The following is an 8656-nucleotide window of genomic DNA, read 5'->3' on the forward strand; positions in this document are numbered from 1 at the left end:
CCATTTAGCCTCTTGTGACATTACCAAGAAATGCGGATGGCATTTTACATTTGGATTCAACTCTTCAAATTATAAAATACTTGAATATTTAAGACTTGCCAATAATATAAGCTACTTACTATTTAACCAAATGAGGATGAGCAAAATTAAATGACTTTGCCAAGGTCACACAATCAGGCAATAAAGAAGTCAGAATTTGAACCCAGCACTTTTTATTGTTTACACCACATAAACTGTGGATGGGTAACTAAGGTAAAGGGGTCAACTCAAAAGGTTCTCACTGAGGAGGAACTGAACTGTTCATTTGCTATCTTTCTGTAAGAGCTTCATTTGGTGAAGAGATTTAGACCCAAACAGAAATCTCATTTTTACCTTATACTAGTTTAGGGACATTGGTTAAGTGATCTCTTTAAGTCACAATTGTCTGTTTAATGATGATAATAACCATAGATTTTTCTGTAACTATTAAGTGACTAGAGAAAGAAAAAGAGAGTTGTGTTTCTATGAATTTCAGTTAACACTGTTGGTAATTATCCTTTATATCTTTCAGAATGTAAGCCCCTTCAGGGTGAAGATATGTGTTTTGTCTTTAATGCAGAATATCAACAATGACAAGATATGGGCAGCTATATATCCCCAGAACTTAGCGTGTTTCTAGAAGAGAATAGGTGTCCAATAAATAGTTGTTTTTATTGTAGTAGAGTTTAATATTGACTTTGAAAATAAACCCTACCCTGGGTTGACTGGCTGGTTGGTTTCCTATTTCTGTTTTTATTTAAGTATGAGATGAGAGGTGTGAATTGTCTTTTTTTTTTAAGATTTTATTTATTTATTTGACAGAGAGAGACACAGCGAGAGAGGGAACACAAGCAGGGGGAGTGGGAGAGGGAGAAGCAGGCTTCCCGCGGAGCAGGGAGCCCAATGCGGGGCTCAATCCCAGGACCCTGGGATCATGACCTGAGCTGAAGGCAGATGCTTAACGACTGCGCCACCCAGGTGCCCCGAGAGGTTTGAATTTTCTATTCTGTCTTAGGGTCTCAGTTCTCACGTGCCTCTCAAGTGGTAAGCATCTTGCTCTGCCATTGTTTCTCTGGTGTTTAAAATTAGAGTATGTAAGTCTTGTAGCACGCTCTCTAGCTACTTGTCTGGCAAGCTAACCGTATTATCTGATGCTCAACCAAAGAAACTATCTAGTCCAGTGGTAGAGGAAAATTGGCTATGTGGAACTTAGTGATAAATTAGACTATACTTACTGTTACTTTTTGAAATTTAAGGGTTCTGATGATATACAGTTTTTAATTTACATACCAGCTTGACCTACCTCATGAGATCCAGCTTGACCAAAAACTGATTTTTTGGGTTTTATTTATTTGCAAATCAGACTGAATATAAGACACAAATATATACACATGTATATTTTGTATTACCAGTTGACTGAGGAAGAGAAAGCTCAAGCCTAGTTTACAGATGTTTCTGCATGATATTCAGGCATCACCCAAAACTGAGCAGCTGCAGCACAACACTGCCCTTTCTGGGACATCCTTGAAAGACAGCGATAACGGGAAATCCTCCAGTAGACAGAACTTCAAGCAGGACACCTAGATACACTGCACGGTAAATGGCAAGAGGTAGGGTTTCATATAGATTCATGGGCGGTGGCCAATGGTTTAGCCAGATGGTTAGGGAATTGGAAGGAACATGATTGGAAATTTGGCAACAAAGAAATCTGGAGAAGAGGTATGTGGATAGACCTCTCTAAATGGGCAAAAAAAAAATGTGAAGATATTTGTGTCCCATGTCGATGATTACCAAAGGGGAACTCTAGCAGAGAAGGATTTTAATAATCAAGTGGACAGGATGAACTATCCTGTGGATATCCATCAGCCTCTTTTCCCACAGCCACGCCTGTCACTGACCAAGGGGCTCATGAACCCTGTGGCCCTGCTGGAAGGGAGGCAGGTTATACACGGGCTCAGCAATATAGACTTCCATTTACCAACACCAACCTGGCATCAGCCATTGCTGAATGCGTCATATGCCAGCATCAGAGACCAGCACAGTGTCCCTGATATGGCACCATTCTCTAGGGTGATCAACCAGCTACCTGGTTGATTGCATTGCACTGCTTTTATCATGGGAGAGGCAATGCTTTATTCTTACTGGAATGGACACTTGTCCTGAGTATGAATTTGCTTTCCCTGTATACAATGCTTCTGTCAAAACTACTATCTGTGGATGTACAGAATGCTTTCCCCACTGTCATGGTATTCCACACAACTGCTGGCTGGGAGGGTGAGGGAACTGCTGCTGACCTCCAGTTTGGTAGCCAAGGGTGGGGCAGAAGAAACACACACTCCACACTAAGGCAAGTGGATTTTATCAAGTAGACCCTGGAGATGCGCTGAAAGTTCTGAAATCAGGGGATGAAAACATCAGACTTGCACTGACAACACTTAACTCTAGCAGAAGCAGAGATGGAGTGAAGTATCACTTGTATTTTCCAGGCCTTAACACCCCAGGGGTAAAAATAGGTTTGCAGGAACATTCACAAGGCATTATTTTCCTGACCATGCACAGATCACTCCCACTAATTTTTTTTTCACAAATAGATCTGAGAATCATCAGAGGTGTCTCCTTATGGTCAAGTCCCTTTGGCCATTTTGTGATATTCACTATTCCACCTCTTCCCTGTTTAAGTGTGTCCCAGCAAGGCTGCCTGGGACTAAGTCCTGCCTCCTCCACTTCCTAGCTAAGTGAATACAGTCAAGTTATAAGGAATAAATAAGTTAGTATATGTAGAGTACTTAGAACAGTGCCTAGCACATAGTAAATGTTTAATAGATATTAAATCTAACAGTTGTAATTCTTATTAGGAAAGTGTTTTTATACTGTGGGTCAGAATCCATTAATGGTCCATAAATCAATTTAGTAGGACCAAGCAGCATATTTTTTAACACAAAAGAAAATCGGATACAATATAATAGAAAGTATCAGTTGGATGTAGAAAATATCAGAATGCATTGTATGGCAAGGGTCAGCATTGTTTCATGAAACTTCGTTCGGAATACATGGGTAGGTGTGTACATATGCATGTATGTGTACTCAACTGGGAGAGAAAATACATTTCTCACTGTACTTAATGATCAGAAAGGTAGATATGTTATTTTTACTGCTTTATCCATAACCCCTAGTTCTTGGAATATAGCAGGAACTCATGAATATTGGTTGGGATCAGTGAATGGATGCATGAGAACACTGGCTAGCTGTGGTCATGTCCCTGGTTGTTGTCAATGTCCAAAAAGACTGTTCTGTTGCTAATGCATAGTCAAGGGGCAAAGCCTGCTGTTTCTGTGGCTGCCCATTGGCATCTACACCAAGGTCACTGATGGAACTGAGGTCTTTACCAAGGACACGTCTTGCCCTGGAGGCAGAAGATGCTGAAATCAATGTTGCCAAGGGCTACCCTTCCAATGTTCTGTTGGGATTGAGGTGAAATTAAGTTGTGGTTTTCACCCACAGCCACACGAGACTCAGACAAAAGTCTGCAAGGCTGGCTGCAGGACACGGACTGTAGATGTGCTGTCGTCTTCAGAATCATCTCTTTCCTCTGATGTTAGCCCATCTTTCTTGAACCAAAACTACCTTCTTTGTTTCTATCTTCCCTAAATCCTTTCTCTTTATTTTTTTTGAATGTACTAAATCTATCATAATAATAGAGCCCTGTAAGCAGCCTTGCCAACCTAGACCTATCTCCACATGCTTGTATCCTGTGGTGAACACAAGTGATCTCACGCCGTTATCAGGGCCTTTGGCAATATTCTTGGCAAGATATGACTAGGGACTGAAACAAGTCGATGGCAATGTTAATTGAGACGTAGTAACACTAACCTGGGGAATTTAGGACACTGTGCATCCTTTCATGGATAATATTCAAAACATGTAACAACCAGTTTGGGAAGAATACTGACCAACAAATTTGTTGCCACAAAATCAGAAAAGACTCCAGACATAAACAACACTGTAGCTGAGTCATTGTGCACTGGATGAATCTCAGCTTTAACTTCCATGATTATTTTGGGTCATGGTTTCAAAAGTTCAAGTTAACAGAGATTTCTGAGCATTGGGATGGAGGTTAGAGGACAAAAGAAAATTTTAATTATTGAAATGCCTTAGCAGAGGGCAGGCAGCTGATAGAATGATCAGTGGTTGTGTTGCTATGAATCGGGTCTAAATGAAGCTGTGTTTAATGATCATAGCTTAAGAACCTCCAGAGGAGGCCTACCCTTGAGAATTCACCAGCAAGTAACTGCCTATATCATATACAGAGTTTTCCAAATCATACAAAACCATATAGTGCACAGACATTTCACCTATTGATCTGACTTCCCTGTGGAGTTAGAGAAGACAAAGAGTTTTTACAATTCATGAAATTAGAACATCATTCTTAAGTTGATGATAAGCCTGCTAACTGTTCATTCTGACTTGGCCCAGAAATGCCCTATAACATTTTACAGTGCTAGACCTTTCGAACTGAAAGATTAATTCTGATATGGAAAAAAAAAAAAAAACAACAAGTTGCATTCCTATTGCATTTGATCTTTGAGACAGTAAAATTTGAGGCTCTAAAACTTTTTTTTTTTTTTAATTCACTAACCTTGCAATTTTTACCAGGAGTACAGAGAACAAATAACTCACCCGATCAATGCCAACATCTCCTTCAGATTCTCCTAAGTATTAAAACATAACTTTAACATTTACCTTGGTAGGAGTTGTATGTTTTTCATATTGTCTCTGGGTTAAACATTAGCTATTTTTACCCTACCCTATTCTGTTATCACATACAGATACAAAATTATACTTGTTTGTTGACAGAGAGAGAAAGAAAGAAAAAAAAGTTAATGACAGAAAGCATTTTGTAGGTGTTTTGAGGGTCCAAAGAGGAAACAGGAATGTTGTTTGCAATTTTTCTGTATCTTATCTCCGTCCTCCCTGACTAATATTCTTTCTTCTAGATTCTTTAACACATTTTTAAAAAAATGTCCAGTTCCCCTTTGTTCCTCATAAAAGAGATGTGGAATGGGGATTCCGACTCGGTTAGGCGTGCTCTGACAAGAACACTCAGAGCAACACATAAAGCACAAACCTGTTAAGGATTTCACCTTTTAAGAAATGACAGAATAATTACAGGACAACATGTCCTTCATGAGTAAAAACAACTAAACTAAAGTGCTTTCAAGGCTGGCGTGGCCTACTTCTCTCCTGGCAAGCTGCATAAATCATCCACTGTGAGGGGACTGTTTCCCGGGCGCGCGTGCGTGTGCAGGTGCGTGTGCAGATGCGCGTGCGCGGGCGTGCCCGCTGGCATGCGCACGGACACCTCATGGGTTAATGCACTTGGTTTCAGGTTAGTCGGAACTCTGATAATAAACCCCCAGTACATTTTATGTCCATCTCTCTCCCCCTTAATCTTTAAACCTCAGGCTGCTTTAAGGGGAAAATTTAATCCATATATGTCTGCCTCATTTTCATTTAAATCGTCAAAAAGTTGTTTTAGAAGAGTTCTTTGATGTCCTAGTCTCCCTTGAGCTTTTTCTTAGCCTATTTTCTTAAAAACAGGAATTAGCATTTTCCCAGGTATGGAGGGGCTCTAACTCTCCTCCTCCCCATACACAACCCCCACCATCCCCACCCCAGGTCTCAATTGAAAAAAAAAAAGTTTGGAGTTACTGAGGGAGTGCTGGTACAGAAAACAGCTTATCTGAGGATCAAAAGCATTTACAAATATGAACTCTTAATGCAGGGCCCCCACATTGAGGTTAATAATTAACATTTCTGCTCTTTCGGGACCTCATTCTACCCGGAGGACCTGCCCGGGGAAGTGCTCTTTCTCCCCATACTTGACTGGTGCCTGCCTTCTGGAGAACTCAGAGATGTGGATCTTAATGCAAGCAGTTTTTTCTGCCTTATCATATTTTTGATAGACCTACAGATATGCCCATGTTGAAACCCATATTTTTTGCCTTCCAGGTGGTATTTTACTTCTTTGCTTTGCACCTAATGTGTATCATTTTATTCTGGTTTTCACATTCAGGACAGACTTCTTAATCATTTTTAGATACACAAAAGTAGGCATATTCCATTTTACTGTGCACAGTATTATCCAAAGAGTAATCTATGTTTGGCTAAAACTCAAGGGTTCCCACAGTGAAGTCCTAACTTTAATCAATGGAGAAATCTTAGAAACTTGTTTAGAAGAAATGCACAGTTAGAGAAAGAGAGCAAACGTTATAGTCCCATATTTCTCACTTTTTTGAAGACTTTTAAAATAAGGGAGTTAGATTTCAAATATACTTTCTTTTTCCTCGACACTGTTGAAGCTTCCCATTTCGGATTAAATTCGATTAATATCAGAGGGGATGAATCTGTGATACTGACCTCTGTGAATCCTCCTGAAAAATCCACAATCATCATATATCAAGTGGCGAATCATTTTGGAATCTGGATATAGGATTCCAGTTTTGGAAGCTCAGAATCCATGGGGGGTTTCTGTATTGTTTTTGAAATGCAAGGCTGATCATGCCACCCCATTTAAAACCGTCAGTGGCTGCTCACTGCATCCAGAATAAAGAGCAAAATTCAGGATTAAAAAGTCAACCAAGCTCAGGGACGCCTGGGTGGCTCAGTCAGTTAAGTGTCCGACTCTTGATTTTGGCTCAGGTCATGATCTCAGGGCTGTGAGATGGAGCCCTGTGTCGGGCTCACACACTGGGCGTGGAGCCTGCGTAAGATTCTGTGTCCCTCTCCCTCTGCCCCTCCCCCCCTTTAAAAAAAAAAGTCAACCAAGCTCTGCAGGATGTCCTGCTGTCAGTGTCTCTGCTCCATCTCCATGTGTGCTGCCAGAAGGCCCCCCTCTTCTTCACTGGCAAATGCTTGCGTATCTCTGCATCTTTGTGGATGCTCGTGCCTACCTTAGGAGTGCTCTCCTGCTTTTTGAGCCTGCTGGCTTTTTCTGTCATTCAAGGCCTAGCTCCTCTGTGTAGCTTCCCTTAACTCCTTCAGGCAAGTTGATTATGATCTGTCTCTTTACCCCTTGGTCTCCCCCATGACAGTGGAAGCTTTTGTTGTTGTTTTGTTTGTTTGTTTTTTTATTATGTTATGTTAGTCACCATACAGTACATCATTAGTTTTTGATGTAGTGTTCCATGACAGTGGAAACTTTTGGAGGGGAAACACTGTAAAGCATCAATTGTTATATCTGCAGCACATTGCGTGGTACCGGCCAGAGTGATGTTCTAGGGATAGCAGTCTGCACACATCCTATCCACAGCTGTAAGCCTCGAATGCTGCCAGGAGGAAGCCAGCCAGGCTGGGCTCAGGGTCCCCCAGCCCACTTCAACTCGAGTAGCCTGGCTTTCATCGATGTGCATTCTGGGCTTCAACAGCAGCACACGTTAGGCACTTATTGGGTATTTATTAAATGGATGGATGGACAAATGGATGGATGGGTGGATAGATGGATAATTATAACGCAAAATCTTAGAATACAATCCAATTTGACAAATCCACAAATATTTTATTAAGCACTTATATATAGTATTTCAGTGCTAGGTCCAATGAAATCTATAAAGAAGTAAATAATTCAACATCCACTTGTAGGAATTTGGGATTAGATAGTGAGTCTGAGCTTCACTACATAAAAATAAATTAATTAATTAACAGGAATTCCAGAGCCAAACAATAATGTAAGCCCCATGGGTGGCTTTTGAGGCTAAATTAGCAAATGCAATCCAAACTGAAATAAGAAGGTCTAATGGTGCTCTAAATAATGTCTTAAGTAGTATAGAATTTTTAATTTGCCATATACTTTTCCATAGATAACCCTCTCTAAAACTCACCACTACTATGCCTTGAAAGTATTGCTATGTATGCTTTAAGGAAACATGAGGTAAAATAACAACACCAACAACAATAGATAGGTAAGTTAAGTGACCAGCCCAATTTTCACAGCTAGACAGCAGCAGAACAGAGAAAGAAGGATCCACATCTGTCTACCAGGGGCAGGTCCAGCTTTTGTGGGGCCTAAAGCATATACAATTTGGGTGGGGGAACATCTTCACAAAAGAAAGACAGCATTACCAATACAAAATTAGAAAGTAAATATTTCTTTAGAATGAGAAAAAAAATCACATTATATTTTTTATTAATTGCATGACATACATTAATGATGATTTTTTCTCTACATTTTTTAAAGATTTTATTTTTAAGTAACCCCTATACCCAACATGGGGCTCGAACTCACAACCCCAAGATCAAGAGTACAATGCTCTACGAACTGAGCCAGCCAGGTGCCCCACAGTTTTTAGCTGTATACTCTGTTCAGACTTCCAGCCCGGGGGTTTATCCTGTATCCATTTATCAGGACCAAAATTATGGTAATAAACCAGTTAAAAACAAAACCACTAAGACTGGGTATAAGAACTGGCCTCCACTCAAGCTGTGTGCAAGTTTAGAATGTCGTACACCATTCCTTTATGACGTCACCTGCTGCTTCCCTTAAGGGGCAGTCAGATCTGAGTACACGTTTAAAACCAAAAAAGTTTGTTTGGGGAGTCATTAAATGGTCCTTTTGATAATCAGAAAGCCCGTGGTGCTGGGA

Source organism: Phoca vitulina, unplaced genomic scaffold (genome assembly GCF_004348235.1).
Source record: "Phoca vitulina isolate PV1807 unplaced genomic scaffold, GSC_HSeal_1.0 scaffold2, whole genome shotgun sequence".
NCBI lineage: Eukaryota > Metazoa > Chordata > Mammalia > Carnivora > Phocidae > Phoca > Phoca vitulina.